At 39.8% G+C, this 12662-nt stretch overlaps 1 protein-coding gene across 1 annotated transcript in view; it reads left to right on the plus strand.

Moving 5' to 3' along the window:
* The first annotated feature begins 1121 nt into the window (after positions 1-1121).
* kkv (hyaluronan synthase-like protein kkv) overlaps positions 1122-12662 on the plus strand; it is a 185444-nt gene continuing 173903 nt past the window's right edge. The window contains exon 1 of the mRNA XM_071591172.1: positions 1122-1412. The gene's annotated coding sequence lies outside the window, so the exon portion shown is untranslated. The remainder of the gene's footprint in view (positions 1413-12662) is intronic.

Below are 12662 nucleotides of genomic sequence, written 5' to 3' on the forward strand. Positions count from 1 at the left end.
ATCATAACATCGTGGCTGAATGATTAAGATTGAATTCGAAGCCTGCCATGTTTGCTTGTTTTATAACAGTATATCCACCAGCACCCAACAGTAAAAATGAGGATTAGAATTACCGAATGAACTGATAGAAAAGCTAATTGAATTATTGGGAGAAAAACGTAATCACATTTTAATGGGTGGTTTCAATTCAACAACCATAACCAAAAATGGACTGAAGAGTTTGGGTTAGGAACAATGAGTACCAGAAGAGAAAGACTGCTCGAATTTTGCCTCTCTTCTTTGCAACATCCTCTCCTGTGCTGAGGCGGCCCTTTCGTCTTCCCAGACGGTATTCGTCTTCTGATACCTAAGTGGCAGGAAAGTAACCAAGAGGACGACTAATATGCCATCTTAAAAAAATGGAGCAAGAGATGGACTTGACATCGTAAGCTAACTTGATGGAAGCAGTAAGGAAAATAGAAGACAAGGCGATGCCTTGAGTAGACGTTGATGCCTGGAATTAGATTTCATCCCCGCTATTTGAAAAAGTCATTTATCTATTAACGAACTCCATTTTCCTTATCTGCCGTGGTTGAGAATTTCATATTGAAGGCTTAATTAGGCCATCGAAATTTCTGAGTTGATCCGAGATTAGCAAAAGTTTCATATTCTTACAAGACAGTGGTTGTCCCGAGCTAGGTTTTGTGTCTTGGAAATCAAAAATTAATGTTCATTTCTGAGGACTATTGAAAGTTGTCTTTCCACGCTAAAATCAAAAACCTCTTACGCACTTTCGGTAAGATGAGACCCAGTTGAACATACGAACTCAAGTTTCACGACTGTTCAGCAATTCTTTCCATCCGAGTTCAAAAGTTGGACCCGAAACCCAGGCACTCTCGAAGGCCGCTTGAAAGGTAAGTGGGTCCTGGTCCATTTAGCGACCTCAATGTCTTCTGCATCGCATCTCCATCCGCCGCTCCCGACTCTTGCGTCGTCTCCCTCCGCCGTTCAGTTCCCGTCTGCTCCGCTTGGAGGCTCTGCCGTTCCGCCAAGGAGACCGAGACTTGGAAGGCGCTGCGCGCGGAAGAGGAGGTGGGAGGGACCGCGGGAGAGATCTCGCCCACAGAGTGTACACTGGAGGCTTCGGAAGAGGACGCACGGGGAAAAAAGAGTTGAGTTGCTCGGATATTTCGGCGGCGGCCGCAAGGAACGGCAGAGGAGAAGAAAGGTGTGCCAGTGGTGTCGATATATTCCTCCTCCCTCGGAAGGTTTGTGGACGGAGACAGTGGAGGGGAAACATGGATTCGTGACAAAGGGAGACCCAGAGGTGTGCTTGTGAGTGCATGTGTGGAAGATCCAATTGGAGTGTTTTTGCAGTTCGTGCTGCGGGCTTCGATCTCATCCTTCTCTACCGCAAGGGACCTTAACTAGGGGTGAGTGCCATAACTCTCAGGTTTTCTTCTCGGCGATAACCCTTTATGATTCCGCGGATTTGATTAAAAGTATATCTTTTGTCTCCAATGCAATTCTCAGTACTTGTTTGCAAATCATTCTCGTGAAAATTGTCCATCGTTTGGCTAAGAGGCCCAAAAATTAGTTTGTTGAAGTTAAGGTGCACATATATTTTACTTCGTAAAATTTCATTCACATGATATAATGATGTGATTTTTATTTATTGGTAAGCTTTTCTGAATAAATAGATACTTGTCAGTTTTTCCAATCAAGTTTGATTTATTCCCTATTGATAAAATTTTAGCAATGTAAAGCAAATAATTCAAGTAAATTAATGTTTCGTTGATGAAATTATGGAATTGAATGCATACATGAGATAAGGGGAATAGATAAATTTTACATTATATAATTTTTGCGATTTTAATTAATTTTCCCTTCCCGTTTCAACTCATTATATTTTTATTGCAAGAAGAGAATTTCAGTTAATATATGCGAAGTTCAATATCGGTGAAAATAAAATTAAATTGAGAGAAATAGCGGTGTGGATTAAGACTTCACTTTTGCGACATATACTCTTCCGAATTTAATAAAATGGAAAATAGCTGAATGTTTTTCTGGCCATAGGACTGGTTTCAGTTGGGTCAAGATTCTGACATAGAAGTTCAGATGACTCTAAATAAATCTTTAAGAGTCATTTTTCCGATTTTACGACAACTTTACTTGATATCTTACAGGTCTCAAAATGAGGTTAGCGTGAGTGACATAGATGAACATTCGGCTTCAATCCATTTAATAAAACTTCTTCATAAATTTACCCAAGAGACACCGGTGTATGTATAACTTTCAATAAAAGCATCTCTTTCTTTCAAAACACACCAACAAAAATATAAGAACGGCCTACGGCAAAATCATCCGGAAATACTAGAATTGATTCTGGACACTCAAATATCCAACATTAACACCGCGCTCTCGAAAGTCTGTAAACATTCGGGAAAAATAATGGCGGGTCCTTCTCGTCTGTTCCCCTGTGGGTCTATCGCCTCCTCCTTCGCCGGAGAGATGTTGCTGCCCCTGCTTTGGAGAACAGGTTGATGAAATATAGGATGAGATGAAATGAAAGACGTTGGCGGGGTGTTCCATTTCTCACCATAACGGAATGGGCGCGCGCGACTCGGTGCCTTGTGATTTCTCCTCCGTGAGAGAGTCATAACGGTAGTAGACGCACATTATGTGCTCTCATCTCTCCGCGTATTCATTCGGACTTAAACGGCGGCGGAATGATTTGCCTCCCACGAAAAGCAAACTGGCATGGAAAAAAAATTGATGGTGAAAGTTGATAAAATTGAGCCTCAAGAAGGGAATCCGCATCTCTTTTCTCCATTATGTTTCGACTGTTTATGAGAATTGATGTTTATTTCTTCCAGCGTACGATTTGGAAAGGATTGTGTTTCTTCTCTTTCGATTCGGACAAATTATCGGTGCGTTATGGTAAAACTGGCCGACATGTGTCCCCTTAATTGAATAATTACCAATTGGACTTTTTGTACTCCAGGTTTCAGTTCGCATATCTTCGTGCTGGATAATGAATAACAATTGGGGCGTGTGGATTTTCTCCATTCGTTCGCGCCGAGAAGGGAGCAAGTGGACCGAATACCTCATTGTAATGGTGTCGCTACTGAGATACTTTGTGGAGCATGAACGACACCTAGTGCGTTCATTTGTTCCTTCTGATGTTATCCTTAGGAAGAAACATTTCTCCTCTCAGATTTTGAAACTGACATATTGTTTTCCAGCTTCAGATCATACATAGATGTATTAACAGCTGAAATGGCAGTGTTTCTTTTCCTCCTTACCGAACACTTCGATTTCCAATCGAGCTTTCTCTTCCAACCGTATGTGTTCCTTCCATCGCTAAGTAACGCTCGGTAGTTTCTTTTATACGATTAAAGCGCGCAAGTATGTTCTTTCACTGCGTGGCTTAACTTCTTTGAAAAGGTCAACACTGCATGAGTTTTATCTGACATCAAAATTTAGGAGGAATTTCCTTAGATCACCATATAAAAGCCCGTCTTATCAAATCCCGCGAAGGCTTTCACCGGGTTAGTGGACGGTGTTCGGATCCCCAGCTGCTCATTCATTTCTGTACACGCTGCCAATCCTTCACCGTCAGCCGCACTCCTCCTTCCCACGTCCATCGTCCTACACTCAGAAATTCATATCCTTTGGCGGCTGAAGACATCTACGTGCGGAAACGTAGAGATCGCCAGCTGGTAATCAGTGGCGCCGATTTCAAATCTACCAAGAGGAAGGATTTCCTCACGTCACTGGATTAAGCGAGCTAAAGCTGAGTAAAAGTCGATCGCATTAATTTAACACTGGATTCAGGACTCCATGTTTCATCCAAAAATGTCCATGGGTTACAACAAAATTATTTTCATTGAAATATCGGCGAGAGAAACGAGGTCAAGAGAACGCTCTAATAATTTAAGGAATCAATAAATTAACCTTGTTCGAACGGGCCCAACATAATTTAGTTTACCTTGATCGCGAGGCCAAAACAGCACTTGGCGACATTTAAAAATTCACTTCCGTCTGATTTCGAAGGTGGACCTGAACTAGATATTGCCTCTTGCTGATTGATAATTGCCATTCAGAAATAAGAGCATGAATGTGCAGTTGATTTATCATCTCGAAGAAGCCTAAGTTGTGCTTCTAAATGAAATATTTTATTCATTTGGAATTGTAGATAAAATTTTGCTCTAAGTGGTTGTTTAAGACAAGCCTATATGAAAGCCATTCATTTCATAATAAAAATATAACTTTGTAATTCCATAGTATTTTACTTACGAACGACCCGGGTTTAGACGTACAACGTATTTATCAGTTCTGATGATGTTGAACGTAGTGACGCAGATCTTGTATAAATAAAATGCTCATAAATTAAAAAGTTATAGTTTTTCATTATAATTTTTGCTTTAGTGGGCGTGTTCAGATCCTGAATGGTAACAGAGTAAATGCCGCGCGCAGCAGTAATTTTAGTTTTAAAGATAATTATTAGCGAAGTTGACTTTAGTAGTCTTAAATCAATACCTGCTAAAAAAATGGAATAAAAAATCATGAAAATAAATGTCATCAATAAATTTTAATATTATTATGTAGCGCCAGACCGAATAAATGGATGAATGAGTAGTTTTCCGAGATCGACTAGGCTCAGGGAGCGTGCAAAGATATCTGCTGGAAAAAGTTAAAACGCACCAAAAGAAGGTTGCTTAGCAACACAGATTTGGAAGTCGCGATTCTTGTACGCCTTAATGTGACCTATATCGTTTTTATGATCATCTCTTGCTATTTATCCCATTACTCACTTCAAAACAGATATTCCACCAGCCGTTCCTTGATTACTAACAACGTGACTAATATTTTTTTCCTTTAAATAATAAAATTGATTGATAAACAGCCATTATGGCCTTCAATATTTATTTCATATGTACGTGGCATCGTATATGTATGCTTATTAATGCGATAATTATCTTGGAGATTGCTCCCGATTTCTCTGCTGAAAAGGAAACAATAGTCAAAAAAGAGGAATTTTGTAATCATGTGCATATTTTCGTGGGATGAGTCGGGTGATCTGTTGATTTCCACAAAATACTTTCCCGAAATTTTTTCAGATTTTCTAATTTTGCATGCCTCTGTCATCCAACGAACCAATGCTTGTCACTATTCCTTCGCCCTAGGTGAGTACTCAGAAATAATGATGAGGATTCGGGACTCTAACCTTCACATTAACTGTCAAAGAAAACCTTTCGAAGAAATTAATTGAAATAAATTAGTGTAAATATGAATAGAATGGTTTCAGGCGTCACTTTGTGGCAGCGATTCATTTCAGAAAATAAGTACTTGGTTATTCCACATTTATTTTTTATTAAACACGACCCGGGTTTCGACTTACAAAGACCTGATGATGACTTTGTAAGTCGAAACCCGGGTCGTGTATAATAAAAAAGATATGTGGAATAACCAAGTATTTATTTTCTGCAGCGTAAATATGACATGGGTGTAAATTTAAAAAAATTTGAATTGGGAAAATTTGAAATTTTTTGTTCCCGAGGTTATTTTTCAGTTATTCTTCCAATTTTTATAATCATAGCAAGTTATTTGTCTTTTACACATTGTAAATAAATTTAATAGCGAAATGAGTAAAATTCTTAAAGGAGGTGGAAATTGAACTGAATAATATTTATCCCTAAAAGTATGTGTTTTAGTATTATTATAATGATGCATTTTGAATACATTCTTCTGATAAAAGCCAGTAACAGTGTGAGCAAAGGTATTTGATTTTTTCCTGACATTCAGAAGTACTTCACTAAATATTCCAGCAGGCATACGAGTATAACCCGGAGTTGTAAAGAGAATATTGAGAAAAATAATTCAATGTCGTGATGTCTCAGGGTATTTAGTCATGTTTTTCTTATTTATTGGTAGAACCATCATTACATTTTATTGTTGTGCATTCGATTAACACTATTCTATTAGTCAAATATTACGTTGCTATTACCCTTGCTCGCTACACCCACACACGCACGATAAATCGCCGTCAAAGCCTTTATGGAGCAGTCATTTGTTACCTGTGGTTCGTGACTGTTAGCTAACGTTAACTAAAGATTAATTAAATTTATGGCCGGGATACGCAAAGAGAAAGTTGTATTGGCACCGAAGTATCGAAGGAAAGTTATTAACCAGTACAATATAATATTTCGTGAAGATTTCAATCAAAATAAATTGACGCTGATGCCATCCTCATAATTCAGAATAAAAGCGACTTGGGTCCGTGAAACAAAAGAAAGGCGGGACAGGACATGTGGGATTGAAAAATTTATTGGAGAGATATATTCGAATGATATTGGCAATTCTGAGTAATAGCTGAGATAAATGGGGAATGAGTATCATGAATGAGGATCATGTATTTGGTAGGGAATCACGAAATTGAAAATATCATTCTAAATCCAAATCTCTTTAATGTATCATTCCTTTCTTTGTGATTCACATTCACGCCATGCGGCACGAGTCATAGCATTTTAATCTCGGAATCTTATTCAGGACTATGCGACTCGACGATTACAGCTGATTCTCAGCGCTGTCTCTCTCCAAACTTTAACACGTGTACAAGAACTGCGAGACAAGAGCATCGGATACTGTTCTATTCAACCATAGCTCCGTTCTGTCAGTGCCTACCTCCGCCTTTTGCCGGCATTACTTCCGAAGAATTGCCCTGCCCCTCCCCGCATCTCCCCCTCACTCTTCCCGGCCTTCGCCAAGAGAAGGCCTCTTGAGCGCGTGGGGGTCTTGATGGAAGTCAGGGAAAAAGTAGGAAGGCGGAGAGATGAGTGTGGCTTCAGGAGGAAGAGAGAATAGGGAAGATAAAGAGTAAAGGGGTTTGGGAGAGAGAATAACTTCCCGCCCTTAGCCCTCTAACCCTCCCCTCCGCACCCCCGATTGCCCCCCCCCCAGTTTCTACGTGACTCCCGTATCTAAACGAAGGGAATCCTCTCTTCAGAGAGAGAGGCTCTGGGTGAAAGGGAATACCCCTTTTTCCAGAAAAAAACTCTCCTTACGCCAGTGCTTTGGGGACGGAAGGAGTCAGCATTCCTGAGCCTTTCGTACCGGTCAGTTAAAAAGAGTCGGGGATTATTGAGGAGGGGATTGTGCCGGGGATAAAAGTCGTCGATGGGCTGTGCAAAGGGCTAAAAAGCGAAGCGGCTTGAGGGTAGCTGGGATATCCCTTGAGCGAGTCCGGCTTTGCGTTGGCTTAAATAAAGAGCGCCGAGTCGGGAGGGACGGAAGTGTGGGCAGGTCCTTCAACTCCCCGTGTGAAGGGTGGAGGCGGGCGAAAGGACTACGTGTGGGCACAGGCCCCGTGTTAGGACGTGGGTGTGTTGGCTTCGAGTCATCGACTGTTGTAAAAGGCCTCATGATGCGCCAAAAGATTGCGTTGCTGGCCAAGGACGGACAGCTGATGTTCACTTTTACTGTAATCAGAAATCGCGTAATAAGGAATAGGAAAATGCAAAATTTAGGAGACGATCATTTGACTAAATTATCATCCTTAACTGAGCGAGGTAATTCGTCGTGAAATAAAGCTTAATAGTTCGAGAGCACTCTAATCCAGCCAATCCAATCTCGAAGCCAACCGGTGGAGTCACATGTTAATTGAAAGTCTGTGATACACGTTTGATTAGACACGTATACCGTCGTCTAATCAAAGGTCGGTGGCAACATCACCGCCCTCATCATAGTCGAGAGGTTTTGTCTCTCCCACCAAGGCGGCAGATGGAAACGGTTATTGCTTCGCCTGGTTACCTCGAACCTTGCCGCTTGTATTATTTTCTCCGGGGATTGTTGGCAAGCGCGAATGGCGCCTGTGCAAATGGCGTACATCTATACTTCAAGGTCTGCCGTCGGAGAAGATAGGAAACGTACTCTCAGATGTCTCTTTTCTCACCGTGTCAAATATACCCGACTGAGCATGTGTATGCATGGTAGATACGTTACCGCTAGGCGTTTCACGGATTTGAGACTATTCGAGAATGTATATCGCAACGGGGTACGATGCATTCATGATTCAGGCACTGAGCTGACGGTCCTCCGGGGAGATCAGCTCTAGGAACCTCCCCAAAATTTACTTCAAATCGACATTTGTTGCGCTAGACGTTAATCGGTTTCCAGATCCACGACGATTGAGTTGAGGAAAAAAACACCTCCTACCATCTCCAAACTTCCGGCTATGACCGCCCATTCTTTTGAACCCCCATGGGTATGGTTTTGGTCCTAATGTCTTGGAGATATTTCTTCATTTTTTTGTGCTTCTCCCTCTATCTGTAAGAGGAAGGAACGAAGGAAAAGCTGGGTGGTTTTGTTGGAATTTCCGGCGCTGTAAGTTCATACCACAACCTTTACCATTGACCTTTCCGATTTTCCCTGTGCACGTTTACGAACCATTGGCGTTCCTTCGTTGATTTATTCGATCGCTGCTGACTACTAGGTTGAAACAATATACTTTCATGCGAGTTTTTCATAGTGAGACAGCAAAAAGTAAGGCAAAAGTCCTAGAAGGACCAAACCATAAGGCATTAAGTACAAAATGAGCCGATAATTTAATGTGCTGTGCATTTAAAGGAATATGAGTATATATATATGTATATATAGTATATATGTATATATATACACATACATTGATCTATATATATATACATATATTGATCTATATATATATAGATCAATTCATGCTGTGGCAAAGAAATTATATAAACTTGTAGTCAGAAAGGTGTAAAAATATTTTTTACCATGAGATCTAAAGTGCGCTCAAATAACACTGCTGCTCACACTGTCAGTTTGGGAGGCTTGAATTTTTCCACCTCCAATGTACAGCGCTCATTAATTATCCAGTTGTTAGTTAAATTCAAAAGTATTAAGCACTTCAAAGTAAACAGTGTTAAGAAATATATGGCAGTGCTTCTATGTATAGTTCTATTTTCATTTGCATTCACGGAATATGTTGGATTATTTTAATTACTTTTCATTCCTTAAAATATTAACTTTAACATTGAAATTAAATTGGAGAAATGTTTAGGCATATTAAAAGTTAAATAATCCCAATTTTTCGATTCTATTAAATATTACTTATAAACTCGATGTTATGAGGCATCATACATTAACATCGCATTCATTCTTCCCGATATAAACCATAAAACCGCTTTTTTATATACAATTAATATTTTACAAATTATTTCAAATGTAATTTTGGTCGCTTGTCTCATCGTTAAACTTATTAGGAGCATTACGTGTACACACCACCATTTTAGTGAGTCGTTCATCGATCGTCCATATATTCCCGGCTTTCAAAAATGGGAATTTAGCGTTCATTTAGCTGACTAACCAAATTGTTGGAGTGTTAGTACTCCTTGAAAGCTCGTGTTAGACATACAGGAGCTCTCTCTCTCTTTCACTTCCCCCTTCCCGCTCAAAATCCACTCTCTCCACTTTATTCCCCTCCATCGCATGACTCCTCGCGAATCCGAGTGCCTTTCAGTTTCACAGTGCGGCATTCACTTGTATATTTCAATGCGTGTCATGTTCCAGCATTTCGTAATTCAAGGAAGGATACCATCTTGAGAGTCCGAAGAGCCACAGATTGCCTCGCGCGGGATCCGAACTCGAGATCCTCCACGAGAGCATTTCCCTTTCGGTGGTCAGTAACCTCGGTCCCCCTCTGCGCCTCCTCCTGCTCCGTTTCCCTTGTGAGAAGGCTCGTGAGGTTTTGTCCCGGAAAAGCGAGGCAATCGCCCTCCTTCAAATGGTTTCACATGTCCCTTACGGAGATCTGAATGCCACGCTATTATGCACGCTTTCTCATTCACCGCTTCCAACCCGATTGAGGTGATCTTAAGGACAAAATTAGGATTTTGTCGATCTTCCTGAAGAGAGCTCATCTCTGCTTTAAATCACACCGACACATTGTCAGTATTTCCCTCTCCTCTGAGGATGCTATTACGATGCCATGAAATTGCCTTTAGGTCGCTTGGAGTTCTATAAATAGGGGATGAGATTAGACAGATATATTTTCCTCCTCTGTATGGGTTAGAGTGATATTAACCCTATGACGTGTCTCAGAGTTTAAGAGGACGCCTCGATAGCTTAACTGGCTAAAGAACTTGACCGGACATTTAGGGATCCGGGTTCGAAACCCGGTCAAGACGAATGATTTTGACACTCTGAAATTGTTGCATTGGAATGCACATTAGCGGATGACCCCGTTAAAAGTTACTGTGGCGGCTTCTCTCGCAGTTTCTTTGGAATGATTCAAAATTGGTTTATCTGAACCTTCAAATAAGAATATTAAAAACCCAAATGATCATTATGCGAAAAGTCCCATTGATACCGTTGTATTGGATCAGAAGCGTCCTCTTAATTCATGTACTATTTTCAGTTTGTGGTTGGCTGATATTATATCCCTTGGTTATTTCAAATACCAAATAAAAAATTGAATTTGAATGAAAATAATTCACGTTCATCACTAACATTTAATACCTGTAGCAACAGGCATAATTTTAATTTGCGCCAATCAATTAGGATATCTATAACAAAAACATTTCGCTAGGCGTAGACGTTTTTACAATACGAGTTAAAGAATGGAAGCAAGGTGAAGTCTTCCTATTCCCTAAAAATTAATACAATATTTATATTTTAAATCAAGCGCGATTTATCAGTGGCGTTTAGCTTCTTTTGATCAGGCTGAACATTTAAGATCTCTGTTTGGTATAGTCATTCGTTTTCTAGAACGAACTTGAAGTCAACTAATTTATGCAACGCAGATTTTGTCCTCTAGTTTGTGTAAATATCGAGAATTGCCATAGAACATGGAGTCAGATGTGACTATTTCCTCAGGCATTGCTCTTCGAGACGTGACATTTGTCTGCTGTTTGGAAATGGGAAATGAGTGAAGGGTGAAATCGTATTAGGGAAAGAAGCCGGTTCCTGTTGTGCTCTCGGGAAAGCACAATCTCCGTTTATCCAGCTACAGCTCGTTCTACTAGTACTATAAAATAATATCCATTTCATCAAATGAACTATTGGATATGCTAAGCATAATGTGATCGATCCTTAATTTCATGACTATCGAAAAGATATTTTGATGCTGATTTGATCATTCTCATTATATTCGCCGACACCTTGTCATTTACTCTATCAAAAAATAAATATGGTCATATATTGTACAACTACGCAGAAATACGTTGAAAGAAGAGTAAATTTGGCGTAATTGTTTAGTGTTAACAATTATTAGAGTTTCTATTTGCCCTAGTTATGAATGGAAGGAGAATTTGCCTCATCGGATAATAATTTGCTAAGATAATTTCTTAGCCCCAGTGATACTAACGACCTTGCATTTCATGCGAATGATTCCCACGACCTCGCCTTCAGGGAGAAATCGCACCCACATCGCATCTCGAGTGACGTGGTCTCCTAAGCGGATTCGGTTCCCGCAAAGACTTAACGGTTATCAGCTTACGAATGCATAGTGATCGGCATTTTTTATTCACGCTAATCCACCTCCCTTTTCTGCCACCTGCAGTGGCTATCATGAGTTGAATTTTAATGTCGGTGTACACTTCCGAGTTACAACAACGATAGAGTTTCACATCGGGGAGTTTGGTAGCGAGCCTCTGCTGATTATACCAAACCTTCGACGATATTAAAATTCATTTCGTGTGCACGTTTTTTCGCACTGGATGGCCCACCTGATATAAATATTTTGTAGAAACTCCATAAGTTAATGCTAAATATTTACCTCACGTAGCAGTCGTAAACTTCTGTCAGAGGGATTTTCCGATGACGGACTCCAAAAATATTTTAAATTTCAACTTTCTCCTTATTCATTCATTTCCAACGGCATTTTCGTCAATTATTTCCAGCACCGAGCCACATTTATGCCTCTTATTTTTTGGAGAGTCTGAAAGTATCACCAAAACAATTTTTTTGTATTCGTCAAGGTAGAACCGACTGTTTCACTCGAGGCGTTTTAACAAATATTCAAGCCCATTTTGGTGTACCAGGTTGGGAAACAATGTTATACCCTAAACATATATTATTCTTAGAACCCTGTACATTTCTAATAAGATAGTTCTACAAAATGAAATTTTCCTAATTTATTCTTGCATGTACGTGAATTCTGATCTTAGATTACGCTAATTATAAATTCCTTCATTCGTTATTTTTATTTTGAATTACACCAGGATTAGGTCTTTTGAGCAATTTCTTAGACAAATAATTATATTAAACCCTCAATTTTTTATTTTTTACTACGCTAAAATTTATATTAAGGGTAAAGATCTCGTAAAATTAGATTGAGTATACGGAAATGAAATTAAATAGGTTATTTGTTACAGAGTCTTATATTCGTCCCTAATCGTATTCAAAGTTCCAATAGGTACAAAATATTTTGCTGCCGTATTTAAATATTGGACCACTGACCCATTTCATAGCGCGAAGGGAGTTCGAATACCGCCTTTATATGTGTACGTATACGTACGTACATATCACCTTAAGGCGGTTTGAATGAACGGACTGACTTTGGATTGATAATGTTCATCAAAGAGTAAGTGAGTCAAGATGTCCATGGTAGACACTGCAATGTCTTGTCATTGCACAATAATCAGTGCACGTCTTCGCAATGA

This window comes from Hetaerina americana, unplaced genomic scaffold, assembly GCF_022747635.1.
Source record: "Hetaerina americana unplaced genomic scaffold, ioHetAmer1.1.p SCAF_42, whole genome shotgun sequence".
Classification (NCBI taxonomy): domain Eukaryota; kingdom Metazoa; phylum Arthropoda; class Insecta; order Odonata; family Calopterygidae; genus Hetaerina; species Hetaerina americana.